We start from the raw sequence: 22,478 nt of genomic DNA on the forward strand, positions 1-22,478 counted from the left end.
TAAAACCACCAAGGGCCTCATTGACTTCAGAATTATGGGAAGTCCCTGACTATATTACAGGCTATTTATCCAAATAAATTCCCAGTCATTCCACAATGTGTCAATTCTAAGTGCCTACACACAAGCTTCAGTTGCTCATTGGGGGCCATTTTTCTCTACAGAAATGTTCCTGGAAAATATGATATGTGACAAGGGAGCCCTGCCAAGCTGAGCACGATGGGGTTTGCAGGTGAGCTGTTATTCTTTAGGCATTCAGGAAATTCTGAGCATAGAGTCTGAGCTACTTAAAAATGACAGTCAATAATACAAGCCTGGCTGTCAGTGGGGGCCTGGTATGGGTAGAATTCCACAGCAGCCCTGAGGAAACAAGTAATGAGATGTGAGCATCTTCATTTAAACATTAGAGGCACCTCAGAGCAAGTGGGTTAAATGGTGATTATTGCTTTGCTAGGAAATGATTTTAACTGAGCAACTGTGTTCTTGTTATTTATTTATTATTTATTAATTTGTTAATTTATTTATTTTTGGCTGCGTTGGGTCTTCGTTGCTGTGCACGGGCTTTCTCTAGTTGTGGCAAGTGGGAGCTACTCTTCGTTGTGGTGCACGGGCTTCTCATTGCGGTGGCTTCTCTTGTTGTGGAGCACGGGCTCTAGGTATGCAGGCTTCAGTGGTTATGGCACGTGGGCTCAGTAGTTGTGGCTCGCGGGCTCTAGAGTGCAGGCTCAGTAGTTGTGTTGCACGGGCTTCGTTGCTCCATGGCATGTGGGATCATCCCAGACCAGGGCTTGAACCTGTGTCCCCTGCATTGGCAGGCGGATTCTTAACCACTGTACCACCAAGGAAGTCCCTGTTTTTATTACTTAAAAAAAAAAAAAATCTGTTTATTGTATAAAAGAAATATAAAAAAACAAACAAAGAAAAACATGATCTGTCATACCACCAATCAATCAGTTACCATTCTGCCGTATGTACTTCCAGATTTGTTTCAATGTATTCATTCAATGTTATTTAAATATTGCCTATAAGCTAAGTATAGATCTAAGCTGGGAATACACATTGTATTTGTAGTTCGTTTGACCTGAGGTCAAAGTATGCTTCTTTTTGCCTTTTAGCTATTTTCCAATTTACTCCATTAAAAATACCCTGTTGAATATCTGTGTGATACTATTTGTGCACATTACATTGGGTAAATAATCAAACATAAGTTTTAGGCATCCCCAGAATGGGTCAAAAACACGTCAGGCAGGGTTTTAATGTTTCAGACAGGTTCCAAATTTCCATACAAAAATATTTTCCAAGCTGCATAATTCCTAGGATAAATACGAAAGTGCCTATTTCACCTCAGTCTTGACAATCTTGGATAACGATAAAAAATTCTTTTGACAAATTTTATGAAAAGATACTATCTGGTTTGGTTATATTTTACCTTCCTTTGCTTATTAATTGAATTAAATAGTTTCCTAAGTGTATTCATTATTTGTATTTTATTTTTTTCTATTTGCTAATGATTTTCTCATGTAAATTGTTAGCGGTCACTTCTTAGGAGACTTTTAGTTGTTTCCATCAGAATGCTTCAGATAGGGACTTCCCTGGTGGTCCAATGGTTAAGACTCCCTGCTTCCAATGCAGGGGGTGCGGGTTCGATGCCTGGTGGGGGAACTAAGTAAGATTCCCACATGCTGCGTGGCATAGCCAAAAAAAAAAATGCTTCAGATAAAGAACTGAAAATTATTTCCTTTGAGAAACTAGTACCTGATCGGGGAATTTAAAAATCACTGTAGAGTTCAAGAAACAAACATGCAAGCAAAGCAAAGATTACTCATACCCAAGTTAATGTTGTAAACGTTCAGGACATACATAAGTTGACATACAGCTGAAGTGCATTGAGTGCTGAGGCAGTTCACTGGGCATGGAGAGGGAGGGACTGGATACACTGGAACATGGTGAGACTGGTAGCCAAGCAACCAGGCTCCTTCTTGTACCAGGCTTATTAGCATTAAGCAAGCCAGTGAAGGTGTCTGGAACTCCATCTTCTCATTTCTAATACAAAGGTAGACAAGATGATAACTTTCCTCTCTGCAGTTCTATGTAGCTATATTTAGAAGCATTGAAAAAAATATGGAAGAAAGGGGTGCAGTGTCAGAGTTGGAGAAATTAGAATGATCGTAAATGTTGAGCCCATGGCTTCTACACTTAAATGTCTTTGGTACTGAATAGTGTTTCCTAACGTGTTCCATAGGACAGTCTTTCCACAAAATGTTGAAGAAAGTTATGAAATACAAGAGTCCTGTGGTCATGTAAGTCTAGGAAATTATCAGTTAAGCAAAGTTAAATGCACTTCTGCATTGCATGACTTTTCAGATACTTTAAGATGTTTTTGTGCATGTGGAGCCTTAAGAGGGAGACAGAGCTTGTGGCATTTGTCAAGTTTATGACCAAGTTTATATACTTTTTTGAAGTATATTTTAGGACTAGGATACAACAGAACATACTTACGGAAACAGGCATAAAGAAATGTCAGACTGAACAGGATGGGCAGATAGCCCTTTGGCTTATCTAAACTTTCACCTTGGTTAAGCAACAGCTAGTCCTACTCATGTAGTCATTTCCCCTTCATGGGCCAAGACACAGTGTCAGTGAGCACATTACCTAACTATCTTTAATGGCAAACCTCTGTGCTAGGTTCATTCAATGTCATTTAAATATTGCCTATAAGCTAAGTACAGATCTAGGCTGGGAATACACATGAGATTTTTATCCATATATATATATATTTTTTTTTTTTAACAAAAATTGGAGTCATAGGGTACATACATTTTAACCTTTTTTTCAGTCAACAATGTGTTATTAACATCTTTCCTTGTAAGTAAATAATCTTATGTATGTAATTTTAATGGTTATTAATCATTACATTGGCCATGCAATGGCCATTTTAGCACAAGATGATAAGAGCTATAATTGAGATATGGAAATGTTGTTATGGGAACCCAAAATAAGAATCATCTAGCCTAGATCACAGATGCTTATGTAAGCCTCACGAAGAAGGCAAGATGGATGAGGAGAGGATCACCCAACAGACAACGTAGGGGAGGCATTCCACATAGAAAGATAGCATGTCAACCAGCTAGAAATGAGAAAGAGCTTAGGACATAGCAAAAAGCTGGGTGTTAGCTGAACTGAGTTTTTTGCCAAGGTGTAGTAGAAGATGAGACTGGAGAGAAAGCGGGATCAGATCATAAAGGACCAAATGCAGACGATAAAGGTTTGGGCTCTCTTCTGAGATTATGGGAGAATTATTGAAGAGTTTTAAGTGAATGAGTCATAGGAACAGATTTGAGTTTTATTTTTAAAACAACAACTTTGGCAGTGATAAAGGATCTGATTGGAAGTTTGGATGAAGAGCCCCAAAGGCAGAAGCTGTTTATTCCAAATTTAGTTAAGAAATAATTAGGGCCTGAGCAAGGCAGTGGCATGAACTGCAAATCATTACCAAGACAAAGGCTTCCCTCTAAATTAAGTGAACTTTTCCAGAAGGATGATGTTAATAAGAATAATCGAGCAAAACTTTAATAGCTATGTTAACTCCTTAAAGTTGCCATTGATCAAAATTAACAAAGTGTGATAACAGTTCATTTTAGTTATATGCTCAACCAATTTTATTTAAGCTAACTATAGCTGAGATTATCAGGGGCAGTATTTTTAACAGTCATATTTTGGGGGCATTTTCACAGTGCATAAGGTACTAATTTGAGTGCTATATAAACACTGACTACTGTGAAGTTCTTCCAGTCAGGATCACTGTCTCTGGTTCAGGAAGAAACTGAGTTAAGAAGAAAGATTAATATGGTGGGAAGAATCCAAGAATTCCTCTAACCCAGGGTCCAGAGTCCACTGAAACCTTAAGGGAAAACAAAACCTGTGCTCACCTCTTATTAGCAGACATGGCTTCTAAGAGGTCTTGGTGGGTGAAAGCTCTTTTTCCCTCTAGACATTGGAGCAGATCCACACTCTTTTGGGGTCCAGAGGGTTAAACGTCTGAGCTGTGACTAGTTGCCTTTGGCCTATTTCTAAAAAAGGCCCACTGGGAGTCATTGCCGGTGCTGGCTTGGAGTTGGCTCGAAAATCTTCCCTGAATTCTCCGCCTTCACACCTGCCTTCCTGACCAAGCTTTCTTCTTAGACTATGCCTGTGGAGAGATGATTTTGATCCTATCTTCTCAATAAAGTCATGAAAAAAGAGTCCCAAACAATCTCAGTAATAATAAGCAGTTAATGTAATTTAACTAATTTAGGTATCACTACAACCTATGAAGTGGGTACTATTATTATCCTCATTTTACAGATGAGAAAACTGAAGTCCAAAGAAGCTCATTCAATTGCTTAAGGCAACACATCTAATAAACAGCAAAACATGGGTGTGAGCCCATGAAGTCTGGTTCCACAGCCTGTGTGCTTAAACATGCATTCTCCACCCACTAAGCACTAAGCACCCACTATTGCTGTTCTGCCATGCAGAGAGAGAATGGTCCATTTCAAATGGTCCATAACTATCAGTTCAAAATTTCAGGTCAACTGATAATTTAAAAACAGGAATCTGCCGAGATGAATTGTAAAATACTATTTCAGAAGTGCTAACTTTCAACTTCCCAGAATATTCATGGCCCAGATGGTCTCAGGTGCCCAACAAACTATGGAGAGACCTCTTCTGAGAACTCAGAGCACTGACCTTCTCAGGGAGTATACTGGCTTTCAAGAAAGGGAGCAATGCTTATCTTTGTAAGGAGACCTTGAATCCAGATATATATTAGATTTTATTCTAAATGGAATAATTGTATAATGTTCTAAGACACACGATTTTTCCATTGATTTAAACATTAAGACAACAGTTATTTACTGAGTTTCACCGGATAAAAGTCTGTTTGCTTTTATATTTTTTTCTCAAGCGTGTTAAAACCAATAAAGCCACAAAAGCAGAACTCAGAAAAGAATTGTGAGTCAGACAAGTATTGGGGGAAGGATCTTTATGGTCAGGGGAAGGAAGAAAGGCTTTAACACACACACACACTCCTCAGGACTTTTTGGTGAGACACATTATTCTGTCACACATAACACCTAAGATACACACACACACACACACACACACACACACATACACACACACTTCTAGCAGTACAATAACCCATCTGCCTGTCACCCATGAGGACAACTGAACTCTTCCACTGCAGCTTATTATGGTAGAACAGGTCTAAAAGACAACCCTAAATATAAAACCTTGCACAACATGTGGGTTCAGTGACTATTGAACGTTTACTTCAGGATGTGAATAAGACATGGAATCTGTGAAAAATCAAAGTATTGTGGTTATAAGAATGATGGTATATGGGATATAAAAAAAAGCAAAAAGTTTCTTTTGATGAACCATTTCTACTGTGTATATAGCTTACACAGAGATGAACTGTTTGCTCAAAAAGTGGTAATTTCCATTTTAAATGCATGTGATATTTCAACTATTTTTAGTGGTATAAAATTTTTACAACCTTTGACTTGGTACCTCCTACTAAACACATCCTTTCAAAATCATGAAATGTTGAAGGTCTGTCTGTATTATTCAAACCAGCAATTAGAACCAGATGTTACTGCTCTTTATATTTAGACACTACATTTCAATATCTAAAAAAGAAAGAATGCTCATGTAGTACAGAGAGAATAATTTATAAACGCAATTAAAGCATATTGTTTAGATTCATTCTCACTAATTTACCTGATTGCAAAAATTAAATGAATTCATATTTAAATGCAAAATTGGGCCAATGAGTAATGAAATTTTTTAAACTGTGTGTATAAGAAGATACTACTGTTGCTTCAGATATATTTCTTTATCAATTTTATACCTTTATTATAAAGTCTTCCATCTTCTTTATGATGCATTCAAATTATAGGTAGCATAATGTCTAAATTTATGTTAACTTTAAAGAAAATATATGGACTGGTTAGAAAAGAGCAACTTGAAACTAACTGTATGCTCTATATAGTAGCAAAGCTTTTCATAGGAATCTATAAATATTGCAGATATCACATGCTTTCCCTGAAGTTTGGCATGTTCTTCACTTAGGGAAATAATAGAATGGAAATCATATGTCTCTTTCAACACTACTTGAAAAAGTATGTCATACATATGGAGTATAAACATAGGCAGAGCTAACAAAATAGAACTCATTCTTAAAGTTTGGCTGACCCCAAATTACTGGTGCTTGGAAAGATATAGGATGGCTAAGCACCCTTTTCCTCAATTATTGAATAATCCAGTAAGTACTTCTTTTAATTCAGTACGCTATGGCATTTTCTTGGAGGTGGGCTTTCTTCCTAACCATGGTCTTTGTTTGGGTAATATTAAATAGATTGGTCTTTTCTGAGTGTATGCCAATGGCTGGCGGCACATGGATAGACTACCATACATGCCAGTAGCAGAGGAGCCGGCAATGGGTTAATAGCCTGACGCTGTGACACATGCACAGGATTGAGAACTGAAAGCAGTGACCCTCTGAGAAGCTGCTGAACTAGTGAGTGGTGAATGACTACTGAGTCCTGGGGCTCTATACCAAAAGGACACTATTATACCTAGGTGTCACCAGAACACAAGGTTAATAATCCTCTTTAATCTCTAATTGCTTTGCTCATAATTCAAGGGTGAATGAAAGCTGCAGTGTTCTTAAGGCCACTTTTCAGGTTATTATAGTTTGTGAACTTAAAGGTAAATAGAAATAGTTCACTCATTCATTCAAAATATTAATTAAGCACCCACTTTTTGCCAGGCACTATTTATATGTACCAACCATTTGCATTCACTAGTATTAGCTTATTCTGTGATCTCAAAACTGTGAAAATAATTGTGGCTCAAATAATAATAATAGTTATTATGTATATAGTGCAATCCATGTGCCGGACACTGTTCTAAGCATTTTATATACACTATTTCATTGAATCCTTATAGCAATCTTGTGGGTTAAGTGTTATCAGTAGCCCATTTTATAAATGAGGATATAGAGGCACAATTCATTACTTTAATTTGCTCAAAGTCACATAGCTAGTAAGAAATAGACCCAAAACTCAATCAAACCCAATCTGGTCTCTGAGCCTTTATTCTTTACCATGATGCTAAATTTCCCTCAACTAAATAAGAGTGTAGTCTGTTCCACATACAATTCCAGGTATGCAGGACCAGCCAAACTGATATATGAATACACAATTACCAAGGCCAAAGATTCCTTTATCTTGTTGTTCTGCTATTTTCTATATACATCTTCTAATCATATTCCAAAATGGCTGCTTTAGTCCCAACCACTCCAGTCAGCCAGAAGATGGAAAAAAAAAAAAGGAGACAAACTCTTTTCTTTGAAGGACTCTTCTCAGAAGCTTCACAAGTAACTCTGCATAAACCCCACTGGCCAGAACTTAGTCACATGATCATAATGGAGTCTGGGATGTGTAGACTTTATTCTTTATTCCCATGTCCCTTGTTACTTGAGAATCTAAATACTGAGGAAAAAAGGAAGAGCAGCATTCTTTATCAAAATATTTAAAAACCAGCCCTGAAACAACTATACCTTTCAGAATATTCCTGCTGTTGTCCCTAATGTTTCTTTCTTCCCAAGTCATTCCTTCTGAATCCAGATGCTTTGGGGCCATTGGTGGACCTGGATTCTGCTGGCTCGCCCTCACGCGATATCTGATAAGCAGACAGCACCTGTCTCTATGTCATATTGGTAACCTGGAAACTAGCAGCAGTCCCCAAGCTGCAGATCGCCAGTACTTCCCTCTATCCTTTGGTAAAAAAGTGATCAAATTAATTTTCATCAGGATAAAGTACTTCCATCAGATTGGGGAAAATGGTTTGTTTGTTGACTAATACATATATAAACATTTTTATTTCTGGGATATAACATAAGAATAACAGAGCCGTTGATTAAGAATTCAGAAAGAATATACCTATCGGATTCATGATAAAAAATATTCAGGGTACCATACAACACATAAAAAAATGCTATTGGTTTGGAATATTATGGAGTTTAAGACCCTTCTCCCTCTAAAAACATATCCGCATCAGTGGTCTGGAGTGCTTCCTCATTTCAGATCACACCAGGGAGACATTCACTAGTGAACATAATTTCTCTCTTTTTTTTTTTTTTTTCTATTTTCTCACAGTCCCTAAATCATGTTCTCCTTAAAGTTGAAAAGTAATGAGTAGGAGTTATTGATACCACAAAACAGGATGCCAAGTCTCATAATTCCAAGTCACTGGAAATGGTTTAAGGTAATAGCAGGAAGCAATGTTCCCCCTTCCTTCCAAGAACATTAAGAAAGGAGTTACCCTCAAAGGATCCTGGAAATATGCAGATTAACTTGGAAACAGCAAAGAGTGATGTGGAGACAACACCAACCTTAGTTACATATACTAAATGGACCAGTTTGGTTTTGGGTGGTCCTCATTTGATTTTCGGAACCGTTCCACGTGCCTGCTGTCTTCTGCTTCCTTCATCTCTCACAAGCTCTTTTATGCATTCTCACTCCCGCCAGACAGAGAGCACCAGAAGCCACCAATACCTTATGCCCTAGTTTCACATATTCACAAAGTCGAGATCCTTGTAAAAGCCGTTTTTAAAGGGAAGAATCCAAATGAGTAGCTGTTCCCCCCCCCCAAATTTTTAGAGTTCTAGAACTTACAAATGGAAGGCATTTTGAGTGACTATATACTCCTAGTATCATCTTCAAATTTCTTCATGAACCAGGTACTTCACACATGGCTTCCACAAGAATCACTTGGAAGATTTCAAAACAGTGATTCTCTGGCTCCACCTAAGACCCACCAAATCAAAATCCTTAGCAGTAAAACCCAGGAATCTGTACTTTAATAATTTTTCAGCCTTTTAAAACCTATGATCCATTTGAGTGATTCTGCTTTAAAGCCAGATTTGGAAACCACTAACATCTGGTAGCATAAAGCCTGTGAAAAATAAGGTGTCCTTACCTCTAGAATGACTAGATTTGATGGAAGATTTCTTAATTTTTTATTTATTTAATTTTATTGTTTATTTTATTTACTTATTTATTTTTTTGCCACACTGTGGGGCTTGTGGAATTTTAGTTCCCTGACCAGGGATTGAACCTGTGCCCTTGGCAGTGAAAGTGCAGAATCCTAATCACTCGACTGCCAGGGAATTCTCTAAATCTGATGGAAGAGTTGAATGTTCTCTGAATCTACAGAAGAACATAACACTCAATTTTGTCATATCCAACTCTATGTATTGTCTGTTATTAATTATCCAAAGAACAAGAACACTAAAATGAATAGAATTCCTTTGTTCAATACCATTTAATGATAACTGAGGTTTAAAATAATAACCTTAAGGTACTACAAGTACCACTGGCATTATCAAAGAAAGATTAAACTCATTCAGTACTATTTTATGGTCTAAATGTATTCTAGTTTTTGGAAGTTGGTATTTTACATGTACTATGGGGACTTTATTACTCATCAGTTGTGTCAACTTGAGCAAGCTACTCAACCTCTCTAAGTCAGATTCCTATCTGAAGAATGTGAATATACACTCTTCTCAGGGTGAAATTTTGCATATAATATTTGCAAGGTGCTTGATATGCAGTTAACATTTAATGCCTGGCAAATATGACTATTTGGGGGAGACATAAATAGAAAACCAGAAGCTGCAGGACACACTGCAGAGACCTGATCTTGGGGTCATCAACTGGACTTTTAAAAAATACCAAATCCTCCCCTAGTACCAGAACTCTGAAGCAGGAGATCTAGGATGGGGCCCCAAAAGCTGAATATTTAACACGCATTTCAGGTTTTTGATGAATACTGTCAGCAAGCCCTCACTTGGAGATTCTCAGCCTTCAAGATTCCAATCCCAGTGGTTAGAAGGCTGCTGTATATAAGTTTCCATGCTCCCCGCTCCTAAACATTCCCCATTTTGAAGAAAGTCTTTCTACCACTCTCCCAACCCCCAGCAATTAAGCACTACTTTAATAGCTATGCTTAGTCAGAACACCATGAAAATTTAGCTTGAGAAAGGGCAGTTTGTCCCTTCCATTTTAAACCAATGAGAAATAATATTGGCAAACCTGTTATATTTTGGAACACAACTGTGTGCATCTTAAAGGGTTCTGAGGGACCAAATAATGCAACTGCTTCACAGGATCCTCAAATTCTCCACTTTCCTCTAATAAAGTTTGTAATTCCTACTTGAAAAGACATGTTAGCATATGAATCAGCAGGCACTGCTGACTCTGTAAGATGGAGGAGAAGGGAGGATGGCATAAAAAGACGAAGGAACCATGAAATTTACAGATCTAGTTAACAAGGTTTGAAGCGCAATGGTAAATATCATCTCTAAAGTCTCAGGGTACATTTTCTACCCTACCAAAGGGGCAATCAAGACTATCGATAAAGAGAAAAGCTCCTCATCTTGCAAATCAAGAAAGCAAGGGCAGCTGATATAAAAGGACCAGGGAAAATTTCCATTCTCCATGGAAGAATCACCTTCCTGAGAAGGAAGCTGCCTGCAGTTCTTCTGCACCCCTCATATGCAGGGCTGGCCTCCCATCTACACAGGATATGAAGGGCAATGTGGAGATAATTATGAAGCTTCTAAATGATTGCAAATAGCTGTCTAGAGTAAATAATGGGAACTCTTCATTTACCCCCAAACCTTAGTCCTCCCAAACTTAGTAAATGATACTACTACCTTTTAGGAGCTCAGTCCAAAAGCCTCAGTCATCCTTGATTCCTATTATTTTCTCACATCTCATATCTGATATATCAGCAAGCCCTCCCTGCAGGCTCTAGCTTGGAAACATTATCAGAACCACATCACTTCACACTCACTCAACTGCTGCCACACTAGCCAAGCTGCCATCCTTTCTCAGCTGGATTATTGAGAGAGCTGCTTACCTGATCTCTCTGCCAAGATTCTCACCTCCTTACAGTTTATCCTCCACTCAGCACACAAAATGATGGGTTGCTGGAGAAGGCTTCTCTTCCCACTCTATGCTCAGCCTTCAGCCATCCCTGCCTGCACCTCAGAGAGTGTCTCTCTCCACATTGTTGCCCTCTCCCTGTGGTGCACAGAGGTTGCTTTTTACCTGGGGACAGAGGCCCAGGAGGCTCACTGTTGTCCTGGTCCAGCCTCAGTCTCAGGTAAGTCCTGTGTCACTGGGTCTTGGTGGTGGGGCTTAGTGATACTATCTCTTACCTATAGCAGCTAAACTCTGTCCTGTTTCTCAGAAGATCCTTCTGCAGAACAGTGTTTCCTGCCCTCCTCCAGTAGAAGGAGGTCTCAAATGTCCTTGGCCCAGCACTTTTCTGTCCTCCCCCCAGGGACAGGCTTTTCTTTTACATTCCTCCAAGCAGCAGTGGGTCTTCTCCCGTCCAAGACAGCAAGGTTTTCTGCCTTTCCCCTAGTGGCCTCAGGCTTTTGTACCATGGGAGACAAAGGTCTCATCCAGGATTCAACCCTTTCCTGGGAGTCTTTCCCAGATCTCTCATCTTTCTTCCAATCTTTCTCTAGAGCACCCCATGGAGAGACATGGAGAAGAGCCTACAAGTGAGGGCCAGCCCCCACTGTGTCTGCAGCTCAGAGGGGTCTATTTAGCAATTCCTTAAAATTTTAGCTGAATGCTTCTTACTCACCTGTATGGCAGCCCTAATTCTGCCCACACTTTGACACAGGTAAGCCAATGCTCACTTTCCAGCTTCTTGGAGACACCTGTATTTTCTTAGATTTCAGACTAATTAGCTACCCTGTGAACTCACCACTCTGATGGCATTAGCAAAAGTTAAGATCTTGTAGTCTGTCTGGCTTTTTCTTGTTATTAAGCTGGGAGATACTCTTTTTTGCCTCATAACTAGATTTTTGCAATTGTCTTACTAATTAGTTTCCATGTCGTCTTCCTCTCTCCCATCTCAGTCTATTTTTTCCAATGCCTGTTTCATTGTGCCCTCCTCCAAAATAGTCAATGGTTCTGTATTTCATAACCAGTCAATTCTTATGCTATAAGCTGACAATTCAGAGAAGCATATTTTTTAGGGCTAGGAAGGACCTTCAGAGCTGTTTAGAGTCTAAGTCCAATTACCTTTACAACCTTCTCTCTTTTCACCCTTCAACCCAAACCCCTTCTCCTTTAGGCACAATTCCTCAATGTCTCAACCCACAAACATTCATTGGATACCTGATTATTACGCATTACATCAGGTACTTTGTATTCAGAAATAAAATACAGACCTTTCTCTCATGAAGCTACATACAGCTGAATGCACATTTTGCTCATTTACTTTCATCTTTGCTCATTCTGTGCCATCCTGCAATGGCCTTCCATATCCATGTCTCTGTCCTCCATATAAACATGTGACCAAGCATCATGATCTCCATGATGTCTTCTTTAACCAATGCAGACTTATCCTTTTTTCCTTCCTTGTGTTTTACAGTACTTCATTTGTAACTCTCCATATCTCTAATTAAATTATAGTATCATAAAAGAATAGATCCAAAGAATAGATACATAAAAGAATAGATACAAAGTTAGCAAAACTTTGTATCATACCATAGTAGTATCTGGCATTTGAGGTACTTGATACTTACTTATTAAATGAGGTTATATACCATAGTCATTAGAAACATGGGCTGGAGTCAGACAGACTTGAGTCTAAATTCTGACTTTGTCATTGTGTGATGTGAGGCAAGCTTTGTAACCACAGCCTTATTTTCCTCATTTGAACAATGAAGAATATAGGGTTGCTGTAAGGGTAAATGAGATGTTGTATATAACACGCCTTATATGTCGTAAGAATACAGTAAATAGGAAACTACCCTATTAGTCCTAAATTACAGTGTAGTAAGCACTCATATGCAGTCACAGGCTGGATTTATCCTGGTACAAAGGACAGCTCACCCAAAGGAGTCTGACCTTACAGCCATAATGGCTTCATTAGTAAGTGGTTTAAAAAATATTGCTGAGCCTGTCTGTCTCTTGGTAAGAGGGAATAGGACGAAGGCAGTCAAAAGATATAAATTCTCAGTTATAAGATAAATAAGTACTTAGGGATGTAATGTACAATCGATAAATATCATTAACATTGTTATATGTTATATATGAAAGTTAGTAAGAGAATAAATCCTAAGAGTTCTCATCACAAGAAAATGATTTGTTTCTAGTTCTTTAATTTTGTATCTATGTGAGATGATGGATGTTCACTAAAATTATTTTGATAATCATTTCATGATGTATGTAAGTCAAATCATTATGCTGTACATCTTAAACTTATACAGTGCTATATGTCAATTATATCTTAATAAAACTGGAAGAATAAATAAATAACTTCCGTCTTCAAAGACTCAGGTCCAGAATGAACCAAAAGTAAACATTTTGATCAGAAGCCTGAAACAGAAATTCTAAGTCCATTTAGATGAGAGGAGAGGGGGAACTTAATTGCAAAACATGTAGGGATTTTTTCTTTTTTAAGATAGATTTTAGAGCAGCATGTGACATATCAGTAGATTGCCACTAAACGTAACAAAGGTCAATATTGATATTAATTGGAAGAGGACTGAACCCCTAAATTGATGGCCTTCATCTCTCTCTTCAAGAATATTCTAAACTATGAGAAGAAAAGAAACAAAGCCCAGATGGGTTCACTGATGAATTCTACCAAACATTCAAGGAAAAATTATACAAATTCTCTGCCATCTCCTCCAGAAGATAGAAGGAGAGGACATACTTCTTAAATCATTCTATAAAGCCAACACTGTCCTAATACCAAAACCTTACAAAGATATTACAAGAAAGGAAATTATAGATCAATCTCTCTCATGAACATACATGCAAAAATCCTCAACAAAGTATTAGCAAATTGAATCCAACATATATAAAAAGAATTTTACACTATGATCAAATGAAATTTATTCCAGGTATGCAAGCCTGGTTTAACATTCAAAAATCAAATAATATAATTCATCGCATCTACAAGTTAAAGCAGAAAAATCACATGATCTTGTCAATAGATGCAGAGAAACCATTTGACAAAATCTAACATCTATTCATGAAAAAAACTCTCAGCAAACTATAAAAAGAGGGGAACTTCCCTGACCTGATAAAGAATATCTACAAAAAACTAACAGCTAACATCTCATTGTACATGATAAGAAATTAGATGCTTTCCTACTAAGGTCAGAACCAAGGCAAGGCTGTCCCCACACCACTCCTATTCAACATTGTATTGGAAATCCAAGATGAAGCAGTAAGACAAGAAAGGGAAATAAAAGGTACATAGATTTGGAAGAAGGAAATAAAATTGTCTTTGTTTGCAGATGACATGATTATCTATGTAGAAAATTTCAAAGAACAACAACAACCACAAACTCTCCAGAAACTAATAAGCAATTCTAGCAAGGTTTCAGGATACCAAGTTAATATGCAAATTAATTGCTCTCCTATATACCAGCAATGAACAATTGAAATTTGAAATTAAAATCACAATATCATTTACATTAAAGAGAGAGAAAAAAAATATTTAGGTATAAATTTAACAAAATATATATATAAGATCTAGATGAGGAAAACTACCAAATTCTAATAAAATAAATCAAAGAAGAACTTTAAAAATAGAGATATATTCTATGTTCATGGAAAGGAAGTTTCAATATTGTTAGGATATCAGTTCTTCCCAAACTGATATAAGCGTTCAATGTAACCTCAATAAAAATCCCAAACAGTTATTTTAGGATTGATTGACAAACTGATTCTAAAGTGTTTTTTTTTTTTTTTTTTTTTTGGCCTCACTGTGTGGCTTGTGGGATCTCAGTTTCCAGACCAGGGATTGAACCTGGGCCCTGGCAGTGAAAGCCTGGGATCCTAACCACTAGGCCACTAGGGCGCTCCCTGATTCTAAAGTTTACATTGAGAGACAAAAGACCCAGAATAGTCAACACAATATTGAAGGAAAAGAACAAAGCTGAGGCACTATACTACCCAACTTCAAAATTTACTGTAAAGCTACGGTAATCAAAGACAGTGGGGTACTGGTAAAAGAATAAATAAACAGATCAATGGAACAGCATAAACAGCCCCAAAACAGACCACGCACATATAGTCAACTGATCTTTGACAAAGGATCAAAAGCAATTCAATGGAGAAAGGACAGTCTTTTCAATAAATACTGGTGGAATAACTCGGCATCCACATACCAAAAAAGAAAAAAACAGATATAAACGTTACACCATTCACCCTTCACAAAAATTAACTCAAAATGGAACACAGCCTTAAATGTAAATCACAAAACTATAAAACTCCCCGAAGATAACATAGAAGAAAATCTAGATGACCTTAGGTTTGGCAAAGACTTTTTAGATAGTACACAAAAGTCTTAATCCATGAAAGAAAAAATTGTCAAGTTGGACGTCATTAAAATTAAAAACTTCCATTTTGTGAAAGACACTGTTAAGAGAATGAGAAGACACAACACAGACTGGGGAAAAAAATTTGCAAAAGACATATTTGATAAAGAAATGTTATTCAAAATATACAATAAACTCAACTATAAGAAAATGAACAACCCAGTTTAATAATGGGCAAAAGTTCTGAACAGTCACCTCAACCAAGATGAAGTACAGATGACAAATAAACATATGAAAAAATGTTCAACATCATACTTCATTAAGGAATTGCACATTAAAATAACAATAGCTAAAATCCAAGCCGCAGACAACACCAAATGCTAGTGAGGATATGAAGTAACAGGAACTCTCATTCATCATTGGTGGGAATGCAAAATGATACAGCCACTTTGGAAGAAAGTTTGGCAGTTTCTTACCAAACCAAACCTATTCTTAACACACAATCCAGCAATTGTGCTCCTTGGTATCTACCCAAATTGGGTTGAAAAATTATATCCACAAAAACCTGAACAGGAACGTTTATAGCAGCTTTACTCATAATTGCCAGAACTTGGAAGCAACCAAAGTGTCCCTCAGTAGGTGAATGGATAAAGAAACTGTGGTACACTCAGACAATGGACTGTTATTCAGCACTAAAAAGAAATGAGCTATCAAGGCATGAAAAGACATGGCAGAACCTTAAATGTATACTACTGAGTGAAAGAACACAATCTGAAAGTACTACATACTGTATGATTTCAATTATAAGACATTCTAGAAAAGGCAAAACTATGGAAAGAGTAAAAAGTTGAGTAATTGCCAGGGGGTAGGGGTAGGGAAGGATGAATAGGTGGGGAACAGGGAATTTTTAGGGAAGTGAAACTACTCTGTAGGATACTCAAATAGTAGGTATATGTATTACACACTTGTCAACATCCATAGAATGAACAACAGCAAGAATGAACCCTAATGTAAACTATGGGCTTTGTTTGATAATGTTGTATACATGCTGTTTCATGGATTGTAATAAATGCACCACACTAATCTGGAATATTGGTGGTGGGGATGGTAGGGGGGTGTTGGAACTCTCTCTACTTTCCCCTCAATTTTTTGTGAACCTAGAATCACTCTAAAAAATAAATCTTGGAGACTTCCCTGGTGGTGCAGTGGTTAAGACTATGTGCTCCCAATGCAGGGCTCCCGGGTTCGATCCCTGGTCAGGGAACTAGACCCCACATGCATCATGCAACCAAGAATTCGCATGCCACAACTAAGGAGCCCACTGCTGCAACTAAGATCCGGTACAACCAGATAAATAAATAAATCTTACTAATTAAAAAAAAATCAAATCAATCAACCAAAGAGAACCAGAGAGTCCACATCAGGAGATCTGTGGTTCCTTCTGTAAAGTCAAGTGGAGAGTTAAAGAGAGAAAATTTCTAAGAAATCCAGTAGTCAGAAGCATGAGAAGCACCAAATAGGTCAGACACAGTAATATAGATAAGGCCAAACAGATAGCACAGTCATTCATGTAGAAAGCTCTGTAGCATTGCTGCCTTTATAAGAATGACAGGGAAACCATATGACTCAGCTATTCCACTTCTGGGTATTGAAAAAGAAATATGAAAAACACAAAACACTAATTCGTAAGGATATATACACCCCTATGTTCATTTCAGTTTTATTGATAATAGCCAAGATATGGAAACAACCTAAGTGTCCACTGATGGATGAAAGGATAAGGAAGATGTGGTACACACAACGGAATATTACTCAGCCATAAAAGAGAATGAAATCCTGCCATTTGTGACAATGTGGATGGACTTTAAAGGTAGTATGCTAAGTGAAATAAGTCAAATGCAGAAAGACAAATATATTATATTATTTCACTCATAGGTGGAATCTAAAAAAAACAAAACAAAGAAACAAACAAAATAAAACAATAACAAACTCATAGATAGAGGGAACAGACTAGTGGTTACCAGAGGGGATAGGGGTTGGGTGTGGATGAAATGGGTGAAAGAGTCAATTGTATGGTGATGGATGGAAACTACATTTGTGATGGTGATCATTTCATAGTGCATACAGATGTCAAATTATGATGCTATACACTTGAAACTTACATAATACAAAAATTAAGAAATAAAAATAAGTGTAACTAGTTACCCTTGTTGGGGGAGAAAAAGAACGACAGGTAGGACCTCTGACTTCTAGGAAGAAAACCAGACTGAGCGGAATTTAAGTAGCAATTTAAAATAACTATATGGAAATGAGGGTGTTTATCTAGGCCAAGTTGTAGTACTCAATTAAAAATCCCTTTCTAAGCACGTGAATATAGGTACTTAGTGGTCAATATGTATCTAGTTTTTTTAATAGTTATAATTATATGACTTTAATAAAAATACTGTAACTTGTGTTCTCATGAGCATTGAAAGCTTTACTCTCTGTTTATCTCTTGGACTTTTGCTAACCTAACAAGGGTTATTCAGAAGAATCTTACTAAAGTTTCAGGCAGGCATTTTGTTTGAGATGCTCTAACTAATTTCTTGGAGCTAGCCCTAGCATATTTAAATTAAGTGCTTTTTATCCTATCTATCATTTATTCAACAGAGAAGCATTGAGGACCTAGTTTTCCAAGCTCTGTGACTCACAAGCTAATCTTCTGCCTGTCCTGCTAACAGCCGACTCACTCTAGCTTGCTGTCAAATGATAGCTTAATTTTATATATGTATCCTGAGATTGGGGGTGGCTATCTGCAAGAAGATTAGACCAGCTGTCTGATCTTGACTCCAACTCCTGCCTCACATGAACTATGATAGGTTCTGATGCTAGCAGTGTGAGTCTCAGTTAAGTCTATTCACATGGCATATGTGTGTGTGTGTGTACACATGAGTTTTTATGTATTTTCTACAATGTGCAGACACACAGGCCATTCCCCCATGATCAGCATCACAAGCCTGAGAAGATGAAAGAGACCAGACTCATCCTGGTAAGATAAATAGAGATGGTGAAAGCTTAGAGTGAATTAGGAGTCTTGGGCCCAAAGGACTGGCTTAGAGCTCTAATGGGATGGCAATGTCTTGGAGGAGATGGAGGATTGACTGGGAAGACAAAAGACTGTGGAAACTTACTGTATATTGGACAGAGAATTAGAGGACATCACAACATCAGGTTTTATCCAAATTCTGTGAGATCACACATCCCAGTGAAATCTCTCAAAATCATTAATAGGAAGCAACAAAATCTAAGGACCAACATCGGCAGTAAGATGTTGCAGGTTGAAGGGCTGATACCACCGGGGAACCAAAGATGATTAGAAAAGAATAATGGCAGAATCCTCACACAAGGATGGAGTGATTGCTAGGAAGTACTTGCAGGACCATGCGTGGGGGAGGTCAGAAATTGGTGGAAAGTCTTTAAGGAAACTGGAGGTCTTGGTCTGCTATTTAACATTAGCTGTGACTTAGAAGAGGTGCTAGGAAAGCATCTATGAAAGTAAGTCTTAGGAGACTTCCTTTGCAGGTCAAAGTTTATATTTACACAAGAGAACAAGCAATTCAAACATAGGAAAGGCTATCGATGTCTCACTAAGTGGTGCCTCTTGCTTTCTGTACTTACACTTTGTCTAAAGTCTGGGAGAGTCAGAACAAAAAGCCTAACAATGTAAAAGACAGTAGTTGGACAATTAGCAAAATTTGAATAAGATCCATAGATTAGATAATAATATTGTATCAAAGTTAATTTTCCAATTTTGATAATTGCACTATGGGTATGTAAGAGAATGTTCTTGTTCTTAAGGAATGTGCACTAAAATATTTAGGATAAAGAGGCATCATATTGTGCAAATTTCAAATGGCACAGAAAAATTTACATAGAAATATAGGTATATGTAAAGAAATATGAAGAGATGGGGAAGGGGGGGGAATGATAAAACAAATTCAACAAAATACTAAAAATCAGGGTTTCCCTGGTGGTGCAGTGGTTAAGAATCCACCTGCCAATGCAGGTGACACAGGTTCGAGCCTTGGTCCAGGAAGATCCCACATCTGCGGAGCAACTAAGCCCGCATGCCACAACTACTAGGCCTGCGCTCTAGAGCCCGCAAGCCACAACTACTGAGCCCACATGACACAAATGCTGAAGCCCGCACGCCTAGAGCCCGTGCTCCGCAACAAGAGAAGCCACCACAGTAAGAAGCCCCTGCTCGCCACAATGAGAAAAAGACCCACGCACAGCAACAAAGACTGAGCGCAGCCAAAAATAAATAAGTAAATAAATAAAATAAATTTATAAAACAAAGTTAACAATCAAAGCATATGGGTAAACGTTATACAGCAGTTCTCTATATTGTTTTAAAAATTTCTCTAAGTTTGAGGTTATTTCAAAATAAAAAGTTATTCTAAAAAGACTGCCAACAACAGAAAGACTAACACAAACCTGAGCTATTCTTAAATGTAGACAAGGCTTTTTGTAAGCAATGAGATCTGAGCCATGTTGAAAATGTGGCATGCTCACTGCAAAATACACCTTACTTCTCCACCCAACATATTTAATTTTATGGCAATCATTCCTAGGGATTAAAACACATTTCAGAAATCTGAGAAGAAATTAAAATGTCTTAGTTGAAGGGGTAATGACTTAATCTCTGTTCATTATTCCAGTGGAAGAAAGCAGGATCCTAAGGATTCTTCCTCTCTGGTTTGTGTTGTACTTACCCAACCAATAGCCTTGCCCCTCTATTTCATAAATACAGGTTTCACTTTCATTAGTCATGTAAAATCACATTAAATTCCCTGTGGGAAGGGAGATCAGCTCTGTGCTTTGTGACCACCTAGAGAGGTGGGATAGGGAGGATGGGAGAGAGGGAGATGCAAGAGCGAAGAGATATGGGAACATATGTATATGTATAGTTGATTCACTTTGTTGTAAAGCAGAAACTAACACACCATTGTAAAACAGTTATACTCCAATAAAGATGTTAAAAAAAAATTCCTTGTGGGAGAACCATAACATTTAATGTGAAAATAATTTCTTTTGATTGATATACAATGCTTCTAGAATAAAGTTACAAAAAAAGGTTGTTTGTGCTTCTTACAATCACCATACAATAATATTAATGGCTTGGTCTATTATCCACAATCATTTTTGTGCTAAGTCCACTACGGATTTGGTATTGAATTCCCACTTAAGTGATAGTCATTATGCTGATTTTTTGGGAATCGTTTGCTGCATGTTTCACATTTTAATGTATTACATTTATAAAGCCTTTATCCAATGGTAAAACTTTCGTAGATCAAAAAATGTTACACATATTTCACAGGTATTTGGAGAGGGATCCTTTCATTTGTACCTCAGCATTTCAGCCTGAACCCAGAAAATATAAGCATCTACCCACCTGATAATTTCTACTCATTCCTGAATGGCAGACTGATAGATATCTCATTAGTGGAACTGAAAAGCAGTTGGGTATGCTCACCTTTCTCCTGTCTCTGGGGTAACTAGCATTCTTCTCTGTTCTTGTTTCAGGGGGCAACCATGAAGGGGTCAGACCAAGACCTATTTTCTAGAAGCAGTTCTGAAAGTCCATCTCATTCCCTATTTGGGGACTCAAAAGTATAAAGCAATAGTCCTCAGTGAGTATGTCTGTTTTGGAAAGACCATTTCAGCCTTTCCAATAATAAAAATAATATTTCATTCTCTGTCTTTCTGACTCTTTTGCCTATTTACATAAATTTATTCAAAACTCAAGAGAGGAAGCAAAGAGTGCTATTTAAAGCCCCACTAAAATGTCACCAGTCTTATTGCCTGGTTTTTCTGCTTCCAGATTTGTGGACTTTCTTTTGGTAAATTCATATTACACTGAGGTTTAAATACACCTTTGATTCCTACTAGGGATGGATAATTACCAAAGCCTCTATTTACATTTCAAAACAAAATGGTTATTCACTTACTTCATTGCCTGATGGGTTATGTATCCATTACAAACCATTAGTGACCATTAGGAATTACAGTTCTTTTCATTTCCTAAGGCTTTGTTTGAACTTTACAAATCACATGACAAGCTCTGTCAACATCTTCAAAGAGAAGCATCATTCTGATGAAGTCAGTAAGCAGAAAAACTGGACCAGGACAGGATGGAGCCTGGCTCTATGCACTGGACAGAAAGTGGATCAAATCTGGGACTGGTAGAGGTTTCTTCATCAATGAAGTGGGCAGAGCCAGAGGACCTGACCCAGCACTGAGACTGGCCACCTCCAGGAGGCTGCTAGCTGTTGGGAAAGTAATTTTTTTTCTCTTTTTGGAGTTTGTATTATGATCAAGTGAGACTAAGACTGAGAATGATGTCAATCCAGAGGGAACAAAACAAACAAGAAATCAACCCAGCGAGATGAAGTCTGGTAACACCATGAGACCTCCAAATCAGTCTACAATCCTTGGTCTTTTAGTTATGAGAACCATTAAATGTACGATTTTGCCTTAAGCAAGTTTTGGTTGGTTGTCTCCATCTTGTGACTGAATGGATATTAACTAGTACAGAAGGTCTAGTTACACTTTTCAGTTTATTTTATGCAAAAGTTAAGTGCGATAATGGCATATCATTGAGCTTAAAACAGGAAAATTTTTAAATGACGTTAAGTATTGAAAACAGTGGAAGCAATACAGGGAATTGGTTCCCAGGTGACGAAAGAGCTGAAAGACAAACAGGGAGGTGATGGTGAGGCAACCTGATGATTAGCAGCAAGGGGCCTAGAGGAGGAAGGTTACTGAAGCCCTACAGCCAGCATTACCTGGAGGAACTTAAAACCATGGGAGATGTATCCATTGAGAACGAGAGGGGTGGAAGAGACTCAGTCACTGAGAAAGCCATGTTGCCTGAGTCAGAGAGATGGGGAGAAATACCTTGGCCTTTCCCCTTCACCCTTCCTCTGACCTCCCGTCAGTGCCTCTCATTGGCCAAACCCAAGTGGGAATCAGCTGACACAAGAGCCTGGGAAGCACAGCCTGCAGGGATTGCTCCCCCCTCCCACCCCCG

The 22,478-nt window shown here is 37.9% G+C and overlaps 1 long non-coding RNA gene across 1 annotated transcript in view; it reads right to left on the reverse strand.

The window, feature by feature from the left end:
- Positions 1 to 4,157: 4,157 nt before the first annotated feature.
- Positions 4,158 to 22,478, reverse strand: part of LOC136793593 (uncharacterized) — a 179,705-nt gene continuing 161,384 nt past the window's right edge. Inside the window, exon 5 of the long non-coding RNA XR_010839106.1 lies at positions 4,158 to 4,186. This is a non-coding gene — a long non-coding RNA (uncharacterized lncRNA). The remainder of the gene's footprint in view (positions 4,187 to 22,478) is intronic.

The sequence above is a fragment of the Kogia breviceps genome, chromosome 2 (assembly GCF_026419965.1).
Source record: "Kogia breviceps isolate mKogBre1 chromosome 2, mKogBre1 haplotype 1, whole genome shotgun sequence".
Classification (NCBI taxonomy): Eukaryota; Metazoa; Chordata; class Mammalia; order Artiodactyla; family Physeteridae; genus Kogia; species Kogia breviceps.